The 23116-nt window shown below is 40.9% G+C and overlaps 1 protein-coding gene and 1 long non-coding RNA gene across 8 annotated transcripts in view; one reads left to right on the forward strand and one right to left on the reverse strand.

The window, feature by feature from the left end:
* Positions 1-725: 725 nt before the first annotated feature.
* On the reverse strand, positions 726-8281 carry LOC116444040. The gene is made up of 3 exons (XR_004240187.1): positions 7984-8281; positions 5499-5541; positions 726-3117 (listed from the first exon to the last, which is right to left on the reverse strand). It is a non-coding gene; the product is annotated as an uncharacterized LOC116444040 (long non-coding RNA).
* The window catches only part of SLC7A2 (solute carrier family 7 member 2), a 55188-nt gene continuing 39377 nt past the window's right edge, over positions 7306-23116 (forward strand). Inside the window, exons 1-4 of one of the 7 annotated variants that reach the window (XM_032109084.1) lie at positions 7306-7452; positions 8879-8964; positions 18261-18334; positions 20700-20810. The gene's annotated coding sequence lies outside the window, so the exon portion shown is untranslated. The other 6 variants (XM_032109085.1, XM_032109083.1, XM_032109082.1 and 3 more) reach the window with 6 other exon arrangements.

Genomic DNA, 23116 nt, shown 5'->3' on the forward strand with positions numbered 1-23116 from the left:
TAAAACAACCTCTTTTTGCCGCACTCTTTTTAATTGGGAAATAAATCAAATCCATGTTTGCTCATTCTTATAAAAAGTATATATAAGAAATAAAAACACAAATTGTCTCTAAATCATTGTGCTTAGGCCTAATGATTCCCAGGCAATGTAACAAACACATTCAGTGTTCTCCAAAACTACTTTAGTAATTAAAATACATCCACCATTTCAGAAAGACAAAGGACTAAAGGGGAGCTTCTGGATATCATGAAGCTATTGTGAACTATTCCATTATATAATCTTCTTCATGAATCAGCCAGCTCCATTTCAAGACCAGTTACTTTAGTTCCCCTCTCTACATACACCACTACTACAAAAAGTCAGATATTGGCTCATATATCTCAGCCAAATGTATTCAAGGGCTTCTTGTGCCAGCATCTTCTTTTACCAATCTAAACAATTCCTCTCTCTTGCCAAAACTTAGCCTTTTAAATATATGCTGCAATCATATCTCCTATCAGTCTTATATTTACTGGGATAAAAACCTTTTTTGAGTATTTGCACTGCAAATTTCAGTATAATATATATACATCTTGAAGTAGGATTTGATGAGGGCAATTGTCCTGTGACAGCTGGCAGATCTTTGGCAAGATTTTTCTTTGCAGTTTCCATGTATTTAGTAATCTTACTATTTGGTGCCTTGTGCATCAGCATTTTAACAAATTTAAAGATCAGCCAAATAATAAGAAATTTTAATGCAAACTTAGATATATACAAATGTATTATGCAAATACACATTCATATTTAAAGTAACGATTCACTGCTTTCTACATGGTAGATTGTTTATTCCTCCTGTGTAAGTGACCACATGTGGGTGGCTAGAGGGGATAAAATATATGTATTGACGTCATGAGAAAAACAGTCTTCTATCACTTTTTGCTCAGTTAAGCTCAGCACATTTCAGGTATCAAAAGAAGAAAATAATAATATTGCATGACTCATACTTTTTACTCAAGAAAATGAACAGCAGTGTACAGAAAAGTGGTGGATACAAATCCATCATATGAGTAATACCCCAAATTTAATACCCTAGAATCCTCTGGTGGGTTCAACGAATTTTGCAGGATACGTTTTTCATTATCATGTCATCTCTTACTGATGAATAGTAATTGCAGGAGTGGAACAATACAACCATTTTTTGGGTGCCTTCTATTGTATTTTTCAAAAGAGAAAGTGAACAAAAAGAGTAAAGCAAGGGCTTCGGTGGATCGATGTCGCATTTGTCCCTACTGGGTCCCTCGTGGACTGCTTAGGTGGCGCTCTGCCAGCGCCTATGCGTGCACACGATCTCACCTTCGCAGGTGGTCGAGAACAGCTGCTCGCACACACAGTCTAAGCATGAACCAGAGACAGGGAGGTGAGAGGGGCTCTCTGCATGCAATTCCGAGGCGTTTAATGGCAACACTCCAAAGGGAACAACGGCAAGAACGAAAAACAACTGAAAGCCCGCGCTCGTTTTATCCCGAAAACTCCCAAAGGTGGGCAGAGCATCCAAAACCAATAGTCTGAGGGCTAGGGGGCAGAGGCAAGGCTGAGTGACATAACAGGGGCCAATGGGAAAAGGGATGGGAGGGGGAGAGGGCCAGTGACCAGCAGAATCTAGACAAAGGGAGAACTTTTCTAGCACATTGTTGTAAGGAGGGACCATTTGTAAGGCAACTTGAGGGGTGTAAAGTGTACTTAGCCACCGCAACAAAAGAGCAAATCCAAAGTTCAGTGGCAGTTGAGGAAGTTACCTAGGTGATATTTTTCTTCGAAGAAAAAACTTGAAGAGCAAATGTTCTAAATCAAGAAGAAAAACTATGTGCAATATCCAAAATTTTGCATTCTTCCTTACCACTTAAAACTTCAGCTTCATCTCATCAAAAAGCTGCAAACATATCATTTTAGTCCACTTCAGAGTACATACATGCATAATGTATACTTAGTTTTAAAGTACACACATCGGAACACCGATGAGCAAGGACATACGCAATGCACCTAGTCATAGAATCTGTGGCATCTCTGTAGTCAGTTACAAGCCCCAGTTGTAAACATTATTTTCCTCGGGGAATATTTCAGTAATTAATGAATGCTGTTGTTATGCAGAGATGGAGCAGTGTGCTGACATTATGGTTTTTCCAGTGGTATAACTGGGACTGAATGATTCAGAGAACTTCCTTCCCACCATGCTAGGCAGAGCTGAACTTAAAAATGTGTCAGTATATATTTATACTCCTTCTTTTCCAAGGGCAGAAGGGCTGTTTAAGTCTTTCACATCTGGCTGCTCTCTCCCACCCTTTTCCTGTGGGAAGTTCTTCTCTTACATCTTTGGCTACAGAGAAGGGGAAGAATAGCTGTTTGAAGGACTACACAGCAACCCAAAGGTCAGTGAAATCTTCCTGGGAAAGCTGATTAAAAGTATTACTTTATTCTCAAAAATGATTTTTAAAAAAATTTTGGTCCGTTTTCTGAGCGACTGAGACATGTTGAACCACAGAAACTGATTCAGGAGAGCTGGAGGTTGTGATAAGCAGGAGCTCGAGGATACAGAGTAAAACTGCTGAACTGAAACTAAAATGTATGGCAAACATCAGAGTAATGGACTGTTAATTAATTACTGACCGGTGCCATTGATGTAGAATTGCCTTTGTCATTAAAATTAACTGACTGAAACATGTTGAGCAGCTCATGTTTCTCATGATGTGTCTACAGTGCACAATTGACATGGACTGCTAAAGTGCCTCCAGACTTTTGGAGAACTAAGTTCACATGTCAGGTAAAATAGAACAGCAGAGACACAAAGTTCTATATAAATAGTTACCAGAATTCAGAGAAAGACTTGTTTGTTAAAAGATAACCTGAGCATCCTTTACACAGAAACATACAAACCTTTACACAGAGGTTTGTTCTCAAGTGTGAACTTTGTTCAGGAATCCCAGAAGTTCAATGAGATAGCATCTGTATCTGGTTATCCAAGCTTTCTTTATAAATCACAGGCAAGGTGCTATCTTCCCTCTAAACTGAAAAGTTTGGACTCTTCAAGATAGCTGAGTGTGTGAGGACATTAAGTGATACAGTCTATGGGTTCTGTTGATGCTGGGAAAGAAAAAAAGTTTATGGTTCAGAAGATATTCTGAGTTTGCAGAGCTGATAACAATAGCAGTACCCAACAGCATCACTTTTACAGGACCATATCTAGTTCCAGTTTAAGCCTTAGCATTTCAATTCTGCTGCAACACATTATAGTTTTCTTTCTGCTGCTCTCCATACCAGACAAGCCTGCATTGACAGATGCTAATTTTGTGCAGAACTCCACTGAGTAATGCATGTGATGCATAAATGCAGAAGTAGGGCATACAATTTCTGAATTTAGCTAGCAGCTCTACAAAGATCGGATTGAAAAACTTGCAGCTATTTCATGTCTTAGAAAGAGTCAATAACCAAAATCACTACCCCAAGTTAATTTAAGAGATTACCTCCTTAACTTCTCTCAGACAAATTAAGGTGTCAATTTGCTGCACAGGTCATGTGGAAAAGTAGAAGAGATGAAAAGAAGCCAACCCTCACAATCTCATAAGGCACATTTCTCTCTCTAAATGGGCCAAAACTCATGCTGCTGGTTCAGCTTCAGCAGGTCACCTAATACTGTCTTACTGAGGCCACTCATGTGATTCATTATGGCTAATCAAACCCTAAGTACTTAAGCAAATTCTGATCCCAGAAGAGAGTATGTTGAGCCTGCAAACAGAGACTGTTAAGCAGTGGTTAATATGTAAGCAACCTGATGAAAACAGAAACAAAAAGTGTATTTTCTTTGCTGATGAGGCTGGGCAAGTTTCTAGGCATGCGTTCCTCCTACTTTTAGAAGTTTCATTGACACGGCCTCAGTTGCTCAATGCCTGAGACTTGCCATAGTTTGCTGGAGGTACTCGTTAGTTACCTCAGCGTTGCTCGCTGGAAAACAGGAGATGATTGCAGCTCTCCTGCCACTCCCCCTTACACTCCCCTTGGTACGCCCCCTTGAAGTCTCAAATGGCAAGCCTGCTTTAGGCAGCTGCAGATCAAGTCCTGCTAGAACTTTTTCCTATTGGGGAAAAGTAGTCATTCATTTTTGAATCTACACAGCCAAGTTCTCTAAAGAAAATAAATCTCCAACTATTAAAAATTGTCATCCAGTGTTCATGTAAATGTTCTTTTAAACCTCCATACTTCTTTTTTCCCTGCAAATGGGTAATTAATTGCTTACAGAGATACACTACTTTTCCATAATTTATTTCAATGCTGTTTTGTTGTTGTTCAGTCTAATAAAATACAGTGGGGTTTTTTTATTAATGCGGATTAAAAATACTTCTTGGCTTTTTTTTCCTTTGCAAACTTTTTTCCCCTCTGTGTTTGTATTTTAAAAGTTTAAAGGACAATCTGTCCTGCATAATAAAAGTCCTTAGTTATCTAATGGCTAAATGTAGTCCAGGCAACCAAAACATGAACCTTCTGCTCTGCTACATAGTTCTGTCACGGCCATATCAGCATTAACCTGTTTTCAAGGAAGAATGCCTTCCTTTTTACAGCATTTACATTACTCAAAGAATCACTGTCTATGAATAACTTTGCCATGAGCTAGGTGGTGAAGAGGGAGGAGGCTAGAGCTTAGCCTCCTCCCCCCAGATCGCCAGCCAGCACAGCTCACAAGTACATGTTTAAACGTCAAGACATTAAGTTTACTATATGTCCATTAAGTATGTTAGTACTATCTCTTCAACATTTCCTCATGTCAGTAGGACACACAGGACAATAAATACTCAGAACAGAAACAATTAAATAGAAAAACCCAGTGAAAAACAGGAAGGTGAAAGGAACATATTAACAGAGGAAAATACTAGAATTTTCAAAATGAGAACACAGTCTTATGTTTCAATTGCTTCACTCAGGTAGAAGATGAATAGTGGGGAAAGAAAGAGGATGCGTTATTTATTCACTTTGTTTTGAACACATGATAAAAATTTCCTTGCATTTATCAGCTAAAGAATGTGGTGGAAAATGGTCATTTCATACTCATGCAACAAAAGCACATACAGTGCAGCAAGATGGGTAACTGGAATTTCACAAAAGTAATTTTGTATCACAGCTTTGGTGAGACTAATTTATTCTGTTCTGCTTAATTATTGTAGCATCTGACTTCTCACATGTAATGTAGTATATAGAGCATTTAGTGAAACACTTGTGTGTACAAATCCAGTTACTCGAAAATTACCCTTCAGTAGTATTCAGAAGATTTTATGTATCACATACATAATTTCCTGATACAGATTGGAACATTTAGTCAGAACTGTTGTTCTGCACACATGGCTAGGGCAAGAGCAAAGGCAAATAACTTTCTGATTGCCAATGTTTTGGTTGAATAGGCTGCCCCTTTAGTCACATGATTTCTCTGAATAACTGATGCATATTCTGAAAAAAATCTTCACTGTATTGCTTACCTTATTGACGTAGCTATTTCTTAGTAGGCTGATGACAGTGTACCTGAAAGGTTCAGAAAAGGAAAGATGAAAAATTCTAATGATAATTTAAATGTAAAAGTAGTCCAATAACATGGGAACACAACATGACTTTTAACAGAATGGTCAATTATTATTTTTCTGCAAATAAACAGAGAATAGTTTAATTTATAGTCATAAATTCACTTATGAAGTGCTAAGTCACTAAACAGTCACCCCCCCAAAAATATTTCTGCTCTTCTTATCTTGTCAGATTGGCCCTCTGCATGATCTTCCTCTGTGAGAAGCAAGAGACTCACAGAATGAGAGCTCAATCAGAGTTATAGATGTCTGACTTCTTTCAGATTTGCAGTTCTGAAAGAGTTTCCCTGTAGAAGGAGAAAGGCAAAACCTAGCTGGTTAAAGATGGAATTTAAAGTACTTTTGAAAGGAAGTTCCTGAAAGCCTACATTAGGGATGCATGTGTGTGGGTATATGCATACATAATGTATATATTTACATATATATGTACACACACACCATGTATGGTGACAGAATGTCATAGAAAAGAGATGAGCAGATCCATAGCCAAAATTTGTAAAGGTATGCCCAAGGATTTTATGTATTCATAACAGGAACCCACAAGGATCATCAAAGTCCAGTTCCTAGTTCTGCACAAGACAGCCCCACGAGTCACACCCTGTGCACGAGAGCATTGTCCAAAGGCCTCTTGAACTCAGACAGCTTCGTGCTGTGACCATTTCCTGGGGAGCCTGTTCCAGTGCTCAATAACCTTCTGCATGAAATTTTTTTCTGAAAATCTAACCTAAACCTCCCTTGACAGAACTTCAGGCCATCCCATCGGGTCCTGTTGTGTCACTAAAGAGAACCTGCCCCTCCACTTTCCCTCATAAGGATGTTGAAGATTGCTATGACATCTCCCCTCAGTCTCTTCCAGGCCAAACAGACCAAGTGACCTCAGCCTCTCCTCATACAGCTTCCCCTCTTGACCCTTCACCATCTTTGTAGGCCTCCTTTGGACACTCTCTAATAGCTTTATATTCTTCTTGTATTCTGGTGCCCAAAATTGCACACAGTATTCTATGTGAGGCCACAACAGCGCAGAGCAGAGTGGGATAATCCCTGATAACCCATGAACCAGATGGATGATTCAGATTATAGCATTAAAAGGAAAGGACCTATTTAAGTAGAATCTATGCAGGAAGAAAAAGATGATGACTATAAGATCTATTCCAGCTATTCTCAGTGTTATTCTTAGCATTAGCCATTCTTAGCCTAAGGCTATTCTTAGCCTTAAAATGAGTTTTTAAAGATATCTGGCTGAGAGAAATTATTTGAATTATTTAGGCTGAAGCAAAGGGAGGGACTAAAACTCTTCAGCCTGTGGATAGTTGGAGCTGCCAAGTTCCAGGTATCTCAAACAAATGTGACAAGGCTTGTAGGAAAAGGAAGTGCTTGACAACACTAGAATGAAAAGAAGCTGCATTGTAGTTGTTGTACCCATCCTGTGGCACTTTCTGCTGCTCTCAGACAAATGTTGCCTATGATGTCTCCCAAAACAAAGTGTTACCTGCTAGGACAGACAGGGCGGCTCCTCTACCTTCGTTCCCAACACTTCCTGGAGCTTCCTCACAAAATCCCACCACATGCTCCTGAAAGGCGCCTCGGGACGCCTCAAGGTCCAGCAAGCGGCAAAGGGCTTTTGGGAGGCGCTCCTCCTGCCTCCCAGCGCAAAGCACCCACCCGCCCGCAGGCTGCGGGAAAATTGTTTCTGAGGGCGGATCACTCGTGAACCCCCCGCCAGAGCTATTCCCGTGCAGAATATCAAAGCACTCGGGGCAGAACAAGGTTGGAGAAGCCCGTGGTTGCTGGGATTGAGAAGCCGGAGAGCGTCGCGGGTGGGACTCCAGCGGTCGCTTCCGCGGAGGTGCAACGGGTCTGTGAGGGCGGGGGCAGCGGGGCTGTCTGTACAGGCTCTGAGACCGCGGTGCCGAGGCTGACCGGCCTCCCTTCCCCGGGGCAGACAGCGGGGAACGCGGTACGACCCTTTAAGGAAAACACCCATCCCTACTACGCCTCCGCGCCGCTCAGCTGAGCGGACTCTCCTAAATGGAGAAGAGGGAAGGGCGGGCAGGGGGTCGGCAGGGTGGGGTTTGCCGGCCCGCACGTGTGGGAAGGCCGGGCATGGGGGCTCCCTGAGGGGAGGAGAGCCCCGGCTTCGGCTGCCGAGAGAACCCGGCCGCTGCCAGCGCAGCTCCGCGCAGCCCGGAGCCGCCGCAGGGAGCCGTGCCCGGGCCGCGTAAGTGGCTCCCCTCTGCCGCCTTCCCTTCCTCGGGACCGGGTGGGCAAGGGCTTGGAGGGAGCGCCGCTGCCGAGGGCTCTCGGCTGGCTCGGACGTGGTGGGGAGGGCTCTCAAGTCCCAGGTGCAGCGAGGCCGCTGTGCGGCCGGAGGGGCCCTGATCCCCACCTCGCTCCGAGGAGTTATTCCTGGCATCGGGCGGCGTGCGCGGGGAGAGGAGGGAAGGAGCTCTCTGCTGCCTTTTAAAGTCCGCCGTCGGGAAAACGGCGCTGGCGTTCCCCCGCTGGCGCTGGTTCCAGTGCTGGGCTGCTGCAGCCAGGGAGCGCGGGGTTGGATGTGGCACCAGTGGGTGTCGGGCACAAGGGGAAAGGCACCTGACGGCTCCTGGGCGGCACGTGTGGGACCTTTTTTTGCTGGTCCTGGGGTAGCATTTGCTGCTGCTGTAAGGGTTTGGAGGCGTCGATGGGTGAAACGCCCCCCTTGGGTTTCTGATAAGCTCGCTCAAGGCATTGACTTTACCTGGAGGTGCTGTCTGTGCAGGTGTTACCCGTGCGGGGGTTTATTGACTCAAAGCACACAGTTGCAGTGCAATCCCAGTTCTTCAGTGCGTTTTGGGAAGTTGGGGAAATCACACTTCAGTGGAGAGCAGAGAGTGGGTGCAGGTCCCTAACTGTGGTAAAACAAATTTAGGAAATGTAAGATTGCTCCTTTCTGCCGACTTTGCATGTTTAAATGTAGAAATGTGTTTGAAGTATATATGACCCTACATATAATGCTACTGACAGCTGGAGAAAACTAGTCCAGTAAAATAAGTTTAAAGTTTAAGGTATCAGAAGCAGGAGAACATAATCCTTCAGTGTAAAGTATTTGGTATTGGGTGAGATTTGTGATACCACGTTTGGATGGCAGAGCATTATCAATCTGATGCAGGGTCTGGGTGAATTCCGTTAATTTGGCTGAATTACATTAGTTTCGGGGTAGCAGGGATATCACACCACTTTAGTTCTGACAGCACATGTAGTTTCTGCTGATTTTTATGCTGGTGCTTAACATATCATTCCAGTAACTTACCTGTGAAAGGAAAAGAAGTTTCCTGAAGTTTGGCCTAAGGTGCGGAAGGACTTTCTTCAAGCCTACCCTCTGCTTCAAGTATGTTAATACCCCAAATTATTTTATAAGCTTTCTAACTTTTCTCTTTATATCCTTCCTATTAAAACAAATATATTGTGAGGCGTTTAGCTGTTTCAGAGATGATGGAGGTAAGACAAGGGATCGTGGCATATAGGACTTATATATATTGAAACAAGCTGATGGCAGTTCGTTTATGCTAGAAAGACAAAACATTCTATAAAAAGGTCCTGTGGACACTGTGCAGACTCAGTACGCAGTGGGTCTTGGATTAGAATTTGGATTACACACTGTGGAAAATGTTTTGAGTTCTGGTTTGTGTTACCTAATGGCATTAAAACATCAGCAGTAAAAATAGGCATCAGGCCTATACAAAACCTAAGCTTGTTTTCGTTGACATCTATAATGTACTACATACTCAGGCAGAAAAAGACATGGTGCCTGCCTGCCCTGCTTTTGTAAGCAGATCTCCATGGCTGCAATTGATTTCATTTGACTCTACCCCTGTCCACACGATTCTTCTAAACCCCAGTGCACTGGGTTCTGATACAAATTGGCACAGAAAAGAAACCCCACAGAGACATAATAAGTAGCCATATTGATATCTTATGAAAAGTGCAGTGATGTTTTGTATGAATGGCATGCATTTTTACCCTTTTGCCACATGTTGTGATGAAGGTTATTTGTGCATGGAGTAATCTTCTGTCTAAGTGATGTTACTAAAATGCAACTTTGGTTCTTCAGATGTGGATGAAAACTGGCACTTTTTGAAGTTTTAATGCAATGAGTTTTGATCCTGAAGTTCAGTATGTCTGCATGCATAAATGGTCTGACCAAGGTTCCTGACCTCAGTAGAAATGTACTTGATAAGATGAATGACAAGATAGCTGTTTCTAGCTTTATACACGCTTACAGATTAACTCAAAATGGGTTTCAACTTTCTTACTACTCATAGAATCACAGAATATCCTGAGTTGGGAGGGACCCACAAGGATCATCAAAGTCCAACTCCTGGCCCTGCACAGAACAGCCCCAAAAATCACACCATGGGCCTGAGAGCATTGTGTTAATAAATTAATGTACTTAGCATATTTTATTTAGGGATCTTCTTATGCCATATAGCCAAAGATGTAGAAAGTTAGCAGTGCCATTTTAATGCATATTTGTGACTTTAAAGCAGAACTTCATGCATTCATATTAGCTTTTTCCATACTAAGATATTAAAAATCATTTTATACATTGCTGAAATTACTAAAAAGTATACAGAAATACTTGGAGTCATGTTTCTGTGTGTGTAAATTTTCATATGTCTGAAAGTGTCCATCTTCATGATACCTTTGCCATTTAGCACATTGGCTTTGATCCCTCGGTGTCACAATACAATTCTGATCCTCTGGCTTCTCAGTTCTTTGTCCTTTTCGTTTGTTCTCCAGTTAGGGAGAGCTTCATCCCACTAGTTTAGAAGTTGAGAAATTTAGTATTGGTAAGTCAGCTGACAGCGCTCTTGGAAGCAAACAGTTGAGATTTCCGAAAAAGACAAATGTGTCCTCCTCTCTTCTGGGAAAAGCATTTGTATAAGTGAGCTGCCACTACAACTCCAGTGAGAGTTATAAAGGTGTCGCGGGTTCGGTTTGTAACCGGGCGGAAACACCAATTTAGTGTAGTGGTTTGGTCCAAAATACTCATTACTGTTTATCTGCTGTGAGATAAGAATTAGGAGAAATGCAAAACAGGCACCAAACTTGAAAGAATATAAAGAAGTTTATTAACAGACCTAAAAGAAGAAAAAAAAATTATACTACCTTCAGAACTCTCCTCCTCCCCCCACCTTCCTCCCTTCTCCCACTGACAATGTGAAAAGACAACCCTTAAGATGTTCAGTCTGTTTACCACTTCCATAATAACCTTGTTCAGTCCATTTAGAAAGAGAAGTCTCTTCTTGCTCATGCTATGAGAACATTATCACAACGAGACAGCTGCCCACTTCCAAATATTGTTCAGTCCATTTAGGAAGAGGAGTCTCTCTGCCTGCATGTGAGTCCCTTCCCCCGACTTGCAGCTTTTCCCACAACTGCTTTCGAGGGTCCACTCTTGAAGTTTTTTGGGGTACAATTTTAAGGTTGAGCCGTTCAGAAACAAAAACAGAGGCCCTTCTCCTTCCCTGGGAGCAAAGGGTCTTCATCATCTTCATCTTTAGGACTATCTCTGGGAGCATCTCTAGGGACTGAGGTTTTCTCCTTTCCCGTTTGGAGCAAAAGTCCTCATCTGGTTCATCTCTCCCTGTCCAAACTTCTCATGAAATTACAGCTGCGTCAGCATCTGCCTATCTCAGCGCGGGTGCTTTTGCTTACGAGTTGAACACTCCACCCCCCATATCTTCATGAAATGACAACAGGATACTCTGATATATCATAGCTTCACAACAGAATTTCAGCTTTAAGCATCTCCTCTCTCTCTTCCCTCAGGTTTTCAGCTCTTCACAGCAATAAAAGGGTTACTCTCACCTCGGCCTTGCAGCTTTGCAGCTGGAATGTTGAATTTTTCTTATCACAGTGGAGAGGGGGGAGAGCCGAGCCGCTCCGGCTGCCCACGGCAAGGCAGTGGGGGGGGGGGTTCCACGGCTGGAACAGGTCCATCGACTCCAGGATGGCCGTGGCCCGGCCCGGCCTGGCCCAGGCAGGGCCTGGCCGGGCCCGCTGGCCCCCACACGGGGCCCTGCAGCCACCTGTCCCAGCGCCGGAAACGAGAGAGAGCTTGGAGGGGGAGTTTGCCTATTCTTAAATGTGGATCACAGAGGTGATCACAACTTTAAGTGGCTTAGAGAATTGTCCATATTCAAACTGGCCAGCTGATAGGTTCTATCAGTTCCCAGAGGAAACTGTAAGCACCCCTTAGCAAGGACGTCCCTTCCGGGACTATGCTTGCTAACCTATGACAAAAGGTTACTAGTAAAAGTGGCTTCTGGGACTCCTGAGTTTAGTCATTGCTGACAATCATCCAAGATCCACGATATTATCTTGCCTGATGTCAAAATTCTCATTTATCTGAATGGACATACTCCAAGAAAAAGATCGTTTAGAAATGCACTGAACGTTGTCATTGTCTTCATGGGTTCCTGCAAAGGATTGCATATGTGGGGAATGAGAGATTTCTGAATGGATGTAGGATACTGATGGGAAATGTGATTGACCACAGGATGAGCTCAGGACATCTTGTTCTACACACAACTGGAGAAGAAATTACCTCAAATAAAGCATTCTGGTTGCAAGATGATTGTTGCAGGTCTCTTAATGCCAATATATGATCTACAGCAGTTACACACATGAATACCCCTCTTCCTCACTTGACCATAAACTGAACCCTTGTAGAAGTGAGAGTGGGCAGGTTGTGACGGTCTAAAATATTGATAGTTTAATGGCTGGTGTTGAGCCTGTGTTTATTGACTGTGGAGGGGTACTACTGGAATAGCATACATAGACAATTGTCGTATCTTTCTTCACCGTGGCTGTAAAGATTCTGTCCTAGACTACATAGACTCCCAAGTATATGTGTGACGGTTGTGACTATAAGTAAGCAGCCCCCCAACAACTGTTATGAAGAATTAAGCAACAAACTGGAGTAGAATATTGTATGGTTAAACTTAATAACAGAAGTCCTCACAAATAAAGTATATCTCCATTCACGTATCGTAAAGGTAATAGAATCTCAAAGACAGATGGAGCCTCTCAAAATGTTGCCCAGACAGCAGTGAACTTTTGAATAGTATGGAATAGTGACACCACAGCTCTGATGACAGCATCTGCTCTAGTTTGGGTTATGGCTTCTAGAAGCATTATTTAAAACTAATTTACATAAAAATCCAGGCCATAGGATGACTTCCACAACACTTACTTTGGAAGAGTATAGTCTCTCGTTAGTGTCTCAATGGCTGCATGTGTCTGACAAGTAGAAGTAAACCAGCCACGCAGGAAAAAAATCGAGGAAACAATCCTATATAAACCATCACATTACCATCATGCTTGTTCGCTGACTCTGGCTCTTCCCTTTCACTTTTGCAATTACCTTTTCCTGCCACACCCAGTAGTTAATGTAGGTCACCCAAAAGACCTCCATGCAGTTGCTAGAGAAGGGTGGGTTTTGTTGTCCTCAGCTCCCTGTGACAACTCATCAGAAATGCAGTGGAGTGCACGCAACATCTGCTGTTTCTGATAAGTAATCAAAGCAGGCAGAGTCAGTATTGATGATTCAGTGTTATGCTGTAGTTGCCTCTATCACTAACAGCAGTAGTTTTGCCTCTTTGTGGTGGTAACATCAGTTTCCAGAGTTTTCTTGCATCGTTGTTCTCACTAAATGACCTCATTTCTTAAAGTTACTTTGTCAGATGTACTACCAGAAAGGGATGATTACATTAATCCAATTTACTGGTTACTGGGATTTTTGGGAATTTATCTGTTGTAGCTAGGTAACAAAACATAGAAAGGTGTCAACTGGCAAAATGCAAATAAATATACTTCTGCAGGGAGCTTAACTAGGAAACATTTGTCAGTTGAGATTGGACTGAAGGAAAAGACAAACTGTACCAAGTGATTTTGCCAGATTTTTCTTCCATCATCTGTATTTAATATAGAAATTTACTTCACCTGTGCTTTTTGCTTTCCAGAATATTTTTCTTTGGGAAATGTATGGAATAAATTTATTTTTGCTTTAAAGAACATGATGTTTTAGGTGAATTTTTTAAGGGGAGGGAGTTGGATTCAGTGCAATCTAATCTTGATTTCATTTACTGTAATAACAGCGAATGATGTGGATAAGCTGTTCTATAGCTCTGTGAATTCATGTAGATGATTTCTGCTCCTTGCCCATTTTGTTTGAGGTTAGTTAATTCTTTGCCTTGAGTTGGATTGCAAGCTGCTTGACAACATGGGAAAGCAATTGTGCTTATTTTATTTTGTTTGTGCAGTACCATGCAGATCATGGTTATGGAATAAATAATAATTGAAACGGAATTTAGGAGGGATTATTATTGTCCTTTATTCAGTTTCCTTAGACTGAGAAACATCTCCATATTATTTAAGGAAATTGAAACATTTGGATATCATCAAGATATCTGATTACTCCCATGAGGACCTAAACTAATTCTTCCAAATACACTGTTTATGAATGATTTGGTCTGCTATTGATTTTATTTTACCCTCAAATGTTTTTGGACCCTCATGCAGTTGAGAGAAAACAATGGGATGTGACTTGCCATGAAAGACTTTCAGCACTGTGAATTAGATGAAAGCCTTGTGGATATATAGAGTTAGCACGCATTTGTGATTCTTTTCAAAGGTACAGTGCTTCAGTGTGCTTTTTGGAAGCAGTAGTTTAGATGACTAGGCAATAATTTTGATCCTTGTAATGACAGTCTAAGGTTTAAAGTAGTGGTACGTATTTGAGTACAATCAGTTTCAGAATTTAGTTGCTCTATCCTTGATGCAAGGATTTGAAGAGAGGGAGAACTTTTTAGGGTATTACTGAAGAAGTATCTTGAAACATCAGGTTTGTTATGTGCAATAATATGTGTGTAGTAATTTGTATGTTCTGTGGTTGTTGTTTTTCCTCAGCAATATGTTTTTAGAAAATCTCGATGCCTTATCTCTATGCACTGTTTACCAATCTCTGCTCACCCTCTTTCTTTACAAAGACTCAAGGAGGGGCCCTGGGCACTTTTTGATAAATAGGGCCTGTTCTACAGGCATAACAAGGCCTCATCCTGAGTAAAGAGGGAAGTCCTGAGCTGGAGGCCTGTTGTAGAAGGTGCCTCCTACATCTGTGAATTTGGTTTTTTTAAAAAAAATATTTTTCAATAAGGCATGAGTATGCCCTAGGTAAATTGCTATGCTGGCAAACTGGTAAGAGAAAAAATGCACTTATCTCACACTAGATCAGTAAAAAGATTCAATATTAAAAATTCAAATATATGAATTACCAAGAAGTACATGGTGCTTGGTTAAAAATACTATGAAACTTACAATTATAATATTCACTGTCAGATGGAGAAGTCCAGAGAAATAGAAATTAGTGTTGCATAAAACACCATCTATGAGTAGACTTCCTGTTGTATCAAACCGACCTGCTTTGAAGTTTTCATTGTTTTAAGGTAGCCTGTGTACCTGTCCTTGCCATCCTTTGACAAGTATCTGATCCTTTCTGTTCGTTTTATTCAGTATCCCAACCCCAAATTGGCCTGAATAGTTACTATGAAAAAAGATTAAAATACCTCCCAAGGAAGCCTCAAAGGTGAGTTGCTGTTCCTCATATTCTCAGTGTGCTGTTTTTGCTGTTTCCCAACTTCTTTTTCAGTGCAGTAGAGACTGCTATACTTCATGCTGACATCAGTTTGTATAGAATAACTTTATGGTTTTCTGCTCGGGGGAGTACATGGTTGGAAAAAAATGAGAGAGACCATTGGATTTGAAAGATCTCTTCGAGTGTTCAGAGGTGGAGCAGTGGCAAACTTGTGTTATGCCAGTTACATGAGAAAAGAATGCTGTGAGGTTCTCTATGGTAGTTGTAGCTGAAGATGAGATGCTGCATAGAGAAGCAACGGTGCTTCACATGGTGTTTGCTCCTGAGAGTTTGAACAGGTTTGTTTAAGACATGCGGTAGATCCAGGTCACCTGACAGCTTTAGGTTTTCAGTCACATTCTGCATAAATTCTTGTGCTGCACCGTATCAGGTCTATGGAAAATTGCAGGAAAATTAAATGTATTATAAGTTAAACATTCAGAGCTGGCTTGCTTATGTATTCTCAGAACACTAGGAAGAAGACCTTACTTTGTGGTCTTTGGTTTTACTCTTGCTGACCTGCTATCAGGAATTTCCTTGACAACAAAATAAATAGGTTAGAACAATCCCACAGTGGACACCAAAATTATTTAACTGCATACTTTGGACACCAAAATTATTTAAAAACATACTTCTGCAGGAGTCACTTGTTCATAAGTATGTTTTATATGGAAAGTGTTGTGACTTCACAATTGATGTGTTCTGTTTCTTCCTTTATTATATTTTATTATCTAAAAACAATACAGAGTTAAAAATTGCTTCCTAACTAGCAACAATTATTTTATTTTGCCCAAGTGCATGACAGTCACACCAGAACCTGAGTTCATGGATGCTCTAGGTCAAGATCATCATGCAGACTTGTCCTGGGTTGCAGTCTATTCTATTACCATCCTCATGAGCTGTTGAAATCAGGTGGGGCAGTGTTTCCTTGCCTCCTCCCCCCAGACTATCTTTCTGTTAATGGCCCATCATTGTCCTGCCTCATAACTCAGAGATAACTCCCTCCGGACTATCTTCTGTTAATGAGCCTAATCAACACTTGGCCTCATGACTCATTATCCCATTGTGAGATGCTCCACCCAGAGGGAGGAACCAAGCATCCCATCGTGGATATAATCTGAGACGCTGAACACCAGAGACACCCTTCCCACTGGATTTCCAGAGGACAGGAGCTACATAGCCACCACTGGACTTTCTGAGGAAGAACAGACCATTTTTTTCTACAGGATCACCGCTTCAGAGGACTGCAGCCACCATTCTACCAGACTGCTACCACCACCCTGCCTAACAGGGACTCAGGTTGTACCTTGACTCTGTCAGTTTGAACCAGTGTTTTCTTTTAGTCTTTTTTTTTTTTTTTTTCCCTTTTCTTTAATTTTCCCCATTAAATTGTTATTCTGACTTGGTGCCTCCCACTGGTTTGTTTTCAAACTACTACAAGACTAATCTGTGATCTTCCACTGCCCTCCCCAAACACACGTACTCCCAAAAATCATACATTTGGATGTTACAGCTTATTTTTATTGTAGGTTTTCCAATTACAATGTAATAGTAATATATGACTTTCCTAGCAGTCTTGCTTTTTGTTCATTTCTCCATGTCTGTTTAGTTTTTCCTGCTCTGTTTTGAATGTCCAACCTCTGAAACTGTATAATCTTTTTCTGGAAATTATGTCAACCAGCTATTGCTGAGACTCCTTTACATTTTTAACACAATTACAGTAAGTTCTCAGGAGTTAAAAAGTAGATGTTAGCATATCATTTGGAGACATCCCATTTGTCCCATGAAAATGCAACTTTCATCATCATGGTAGAGCCTGATACTGAAAAATACTGTGTGGTAGCAATTTATCACTTGCTGTGAGGTAGAATGAATGTCTTAGAGCAATGGGGATTCATTGTGTGGATTTTGCATGGTAGATAGAGAAGAAACTGAAAGGGAAAAATCAGCCCTGTAATGTACTTCCTCTAAGTGAAGGAAATCAGTTCTAATTGTCTCAACGTTTATTCCTTAGTGGAACAGTGCTTCTGAGTGTCCGGTCCAGAATGTTTTACAGTCTCCCATGCAATGTCCAGCTATTAGAAACAGTTTATTAGACTGTTGAAACTTATTTTTTAATTTATGCATGTGTCTTATTCTGAAGCAATTAGTTTCAACATCAGACTTAATAACCCCATTCTGTATTCCTAATTGTCCAAGTTATAAACATTTACAAACCTTAATGCAATTTTACAGTACTCTGCAAAGCCTTCTATAGTGTTTAATTGCCTCTATACTCCACTTCATTGGTTGTCTAAGCAAATAATTTTAGATTTGTATTAAATAAGAGGGGCTTTTTTCCTATTTGACAGTTTTTCTGTCCTGTATGGTAACAGATGGGTTGCACTTAGTTCAATGAACCAGATGCAAAATGAGCAGAATTTGCGGTAAAATACTGTTTATGTTGCATTTTTGTTCACACACAATAAATTGTTAGCTTTCTGATAATATAAAGTGAATGTTTACACTCCTTCATTGAAATTAATTAAAATGTATCCACTCTGCTCTGTGAAACAAGTAGTTTTCCAGGCCTGGGTGAGCTCATAGGTACAATTTGTACATTTCTTACTGAAGCTGTATCAGCATAAGGAACTCTTATGTTGTGCTCCCTGAGAGCTGCTATCTCTTGTTCCTGCTCCTGTAACCATCCCTCTGTGCCTGCACAGCTGTTTGTGGTTCTGTGAAATGAACTGGATTAGGAAACATTAATCTTTTTTCTTGAGATACTTTTGAATGAGGATCAGTTCCCTATTCCAGTTGGAATGGCCACACACATGGCTGTGCAGCCGCAACTAAGGAACGGACACAGAAGAGAGAACAGACTGAGCAGTGTGAGCTGCTTCAATTGTACTGCCATTGGAAGAAACTATTCAATATGCTCCACATAGCTGTAAAACATACTGTAATTTCTCTTATTTCCTCTGATTTTTGTCTTCCCTTCCTTTTAGACCATCTTTGTCACTGAAGAAAGCATTAGTTGAAAAACTTTGACCATGACTGTGGTATCCCTCAAACTTTTGAAGTAAGTTTTGGCATTTAGAATCATTCTTTTCCTGCAACAAAGGAAGTCGTGTAGAGTTCAATTCCATAGTTTCATTCCTTTGGACTGGAGCTAAAGAAACTAATAACTTCTCAAACAAGAAGATACACTCACCAAGTGCATTTTTAGTGATGGTCTTCTAGACTGGCTTGGTAAATGATTTGTGTGTGAAATGGTTCTGAATGAAGAATTTTGGATAGTTCCTACTTTTAATCTGCTACATCCTTACTATAAGCGTAGCTCCTCTATTGCATATTTGACCTGATTCTGATCTCTGTTTGGCATTGTAAATAGAGAATATTTCCGTAGAACCAGTGAAATTACCAAAGTGGCAAATATCTTTTGTATTCCCTCCCCATCCCAAACACTATCTCAACTCTCATTTGCATTTATTAGTACACTATTATAAGCTATCAGAATTTCTTTTAAAATTTTTTTTCTTCAGAACTATTTCCTTGTGCTTTTTCATGAAAACACATGGCAATATTACAGCATATTTGTCCAAACAGCTATGTGATGATTGGTACAAATTCCTCCTGTAGAGAATGGTGAATGTGATAAGTATCTTCCTTTAATCTACATAAAAGAGCAGTGAAATACAGTATTTTAGCTTGGCTGAAACCTAGCTAATAGAAGTGTGGTTTTCAGGGTTCTGTATACTTTCTAAGGATTTGATAACAGGCATTGCTGATAGCACACAGTTAGACAGTGAGTTGGATTCATTGCAGCTGTTTGCAAATGGCAGAAAGGCAGCAGAAAAACAGAGTGATGTGAATGTTGCTCATAGTGTTCTGTGGAGGGGCAGCTTGGGGTAGCTGGAAAGAAACCTGGAACTGAAAGCGAAGAAGCTCTCCTGGTACTTTCATTCCTTCTATGCTCAGGGAAACAGGACTCTGGAAACACACAGCAGGGCATGTAACATATGTGACTTTGAATTTCATCACCTCGCTGGAGGAGACTGCAAACCCTTGAAAACATCATCTGAGTTGAAAGGGAAAGTTGGAGCAGTTGGAGACACGCTTCCAAGTGCTATATGTAGAATCTTCTTTGATAGTAAACACCCCCTTGAAAACCCATCCAAAGGCTGAAGGAAGACCTGAGATGGTGGTATAAAGCAAGTCAATTCACAGTGCTACTTCTGTGGTGTTCTCCTGAACAACTAGCATGGCTGCTGGCTTGAGTGTGGAGAACTTTTGCATTTCTTTTAGCAAACCTAGAAAGCAGGGTTTCAGGAACTACAACAAATAAGTCTCCACAAAACTTACTTGGGAAATAAATCTGTGAATTGGATAGGCTATAGAAGTTGTTTCCCTTGATCTGAAACTGAGTCAGACAGGGAACTTGCATAAGGCTGACTATTTTGTCATGGATTTCTGCTTTGGAGGCCCAGGAAGGGAAAGTTTAGATTGCCCCATCAGAAATACTGAAGTCCTTGACATCAGCATTTTTCATGACTGATACAGTTCTGCTGAAATGTATTTGGCTTGTTTCATTATTGCTGATAAATTGGGTAAATTAGTGGGTAGAACAGAAAGATAAGGTTCTGCAAACAGACTCTGAGGTAGGAGCCATTACAAAACTATGTTTTCTTGCCTGAAGAGGTGAAATTTGATATTGTAACAACCTTCAAGAATTGGAGGAGTGGGATATGCTTCAGACCAAGAGAGAAACAATAGAGTTAAAATCCCACTCAAGGTTGCAAAATGTAAAACAATATGTGCTCAAGGTGATGTTTCAGAATACAGTCCTGCACCAGGCTGCACAGTGAGGAGTGGCTGTCTGTGTGTGTCTTCAAGCTTGTACGATGTACCAGCTTGCTTTTGGGTGGTGGGAAGAAGGAACAGCCTGTATGCCTGCCACAGCCCTTTTGTTATACTGAGGCATATACTGTGTACTAAAAAGGCATGTGCTAAGCCCTGTGAACCAGTTACCAATAAGAAATTTATAACTGAAGGGAAGGGGAAGAAGTCTACTTTGTATGGATTTAGACATATGAACCCTAGAATTTAGCAGTACTTCCTGCTTGAATTCCAAGTTCACGTATTAAGACTATCTCAGCATGTGGTGGGGATGAGCTTTCATAATGGTCTTCTCCAGAAACTGTGGAAACAGAAGATTGAAATAAGAGAGTAAATAAATCCCTCCTATACAAATGCAGCCTCTATAGATTGCTGTCCTTGTCTTTCTTAGCTGCTTTTTCCTACAGTTTGCACTGAAATAAGAGTAGGTACACTGAAAATCAGGCATGCTGAAATAGAACTTAGGCTGTGTTTTTGTATAAATAATGCAGAACTATTAGTGTCTGTATTATTTCTGTAGTATCCTTAATATGCTTTTCGTATTTCAGATTGCGTAACTTGGAGTCAGAAGCTAATTTGGCCTTCCCATCAGTGAATGTCACATCAGGGTGCAGGGTGTGGTGTCAGTGTTCAATTCATTTCACAGAACTTGGAATGGAGTAAGACTTAAAGTAACTTTTGTAACCGTTATTCTCTAAATATATCTATTTCCTTAAGATGTACCAGTAATACTGTGTGCTGAACAACTGAATTGTCCAAGTTTACTTAAAATGGATTTGTCTTTTGCACGTGTTTCTACCAGTGATGGGATCAGATTTTACACATTGTTATGAGTCATGCATCATCAATGCTGCTGCAGTGTTACATTCTAGACTTTAATCTTGCCATTCAGACTTTTGTAGCCTTCCTTGAGAATAATCTTCTCCTTACTCAGTTATGGTTGCACCAAAAAGAGTTGAAATATTTTAAGTCTTGCCTACAGCAGTTAATCCTTCTCCATGCCTACCCTGCAGTAGTGCTGGTACAAGAACTTGTGCAGCTCTATAGTAAATTCTATTGGGAAACCAATCTGGTTCAAAATTGACTTAGTACCTATTCAGTGTTACTGTGGTTTAATTCCCCCAGTTTAATTCACTTTTTTCAGCCACAGAAATGTTTATGTTGGCCCAAGGGAAGAATGCAGGAGCAAGCATCCAGTTAGGGTACACCACTTATTTTGAAAATGCTGGTTTGAGGTTTTAGTTCCAACTGTGCTATAGCTGCTGATGAAGCAATGGCAGCACAGAGGTTAGCTGTCTGATAAGCACCTTTGTGTTCAGGTGGGTTGCAGACCAGCCTGCAACTTTTGCACCTTAGCATTCAGTATTATCTGTGTGCAGTGGCATTGTCTATTTCAGCAACTGGTGCAGCTCTGCAGGAATGAAGCTGTAGAGGAAAACTGATGCAGTGGGTTCACTGACCACGCCACTTACATTTTGCTATGTGTGGGAGAATTGGGAGGACTTCAGGTTAGTTTTTTTCTGGTCTCACAGACTGAATTTCCATTACCACTTGGAGCGTACTAGGTGCTGTTCCGGAATACATATCCAAATTTTCTTTCATACAAAAGGATATCTCAGGATTGCTCCATGGACTGAACCAAGGCACATTGAATTGTCTGTATGACAGGGAAAATATCTTTGAAAATATGCATCTGAGCGAAAATGCTGGTATAAATGTGCCAAGGGTAACTCGGCTCTGCCTGTAGATGCTGCAATCAGAATGTTGCACTGTGGTACTGGTGGAGTTTCTGTTGTTGTACATGACTCTCCCATTCTTTCTGATACCACTTCAAAACCTGTTTTGTTGACAGTTCAGCAGCTAGTCCCACTGTGGCTCTCCAAGCTCTGAGACTGATGCATTCATTCACTCTTTGGTGGTGGTAATGGTCAAAAAAAAGATATTTTTCAGCACATTTTATCACCCATCTCTATCTTCCTTGGCAGTATTCCATGAAAATTGAGCTAAGTATGACAACATGAAGTCTAAATCAAATAAAAGGTTTTTCGTTGGACTGTTCTTGGTGCGCACATGTGAAATTTAGTACCCAAAGAAGGGAATGTCTTGTTCCAGGCTGACTGTGGATCTTCCACTGATGGAAACATAGAATCAGAATACCAGTTTGGGAGGGACCTCAAGGATCGTCTGGTCCCACCTTTCTTGGCAAAAGCACAGTCTAAACAAGATGGCCCAGCACCGCATCCAGCTGAATCTTAACAGCATCCGACACTGGGGAATCCAGCAGTTCCCTGGGGAACTTATTCCAATGGCTGAATGCTCTTGTGAAAGATTGTCCTCCTGTGTCTAATTGAAATCTCCCCAGGAATAACTTGTACCCCTTACCCCTTGTCTTTGCCATGTGACTCCATGCAGAAAGGGAATATCCATCTCCATGAGGCTTTGCCAAAAAGAGGGAAGTGTAAAGACAGTGCTGGAAAGTGTTTTGTTTGCTGTGTAATGGAAAATGTTGAACATTTCACATTCGTTGTTGAACGCACATTTCACTGTTTAATTCCACTTTTCTCATACTATTGATTTTTCTTAGATTAAGCTCTAAGGCCTTGATTCTGAGCTGAGTATTACTGCAGTATGAATAATTGCAGAGATATTTTTTATCTTAGCACAGTTGAAAAGTTTTTTGTTTCACTAACTGGGGCTCAAACTATTTATAGAGAGAATTGTGCCATGTGGCTACAATCTGTAGTAAATTCAAGTGCTTTTATAACAAAGCCCTAATTTTGAAGGGATTTCAGTCTTTTTGGTTATGCATAAATTTGAATTTCTGGACTGAGGATAAAGAATCAGGTGGGTTTTTTTTACTTTTTAAAAGAAATAAATGCTGACTCTTCCTTTTCCTCCTGTTCTGGAGCTTAAATATCTTGGCAGCAGTGTTTGAAAAAGTTCTAGTTAAACTAGTTTTGGAAAA

Source organism: Corvus moneduloides, chromosome 5 (genome assembly GCF_009650955.1).
Source record: "Corvus moneduloides isolate bCorMon1 chromosome 5, bCorMon1.pri, whole genome shotgun sequence".
Taxonomy (NCBI): Eukaryota; Metazoa; Chordata; class Aves; order Passeriformes; family Corvidae; genus Corvus; species Corvus moneduloides.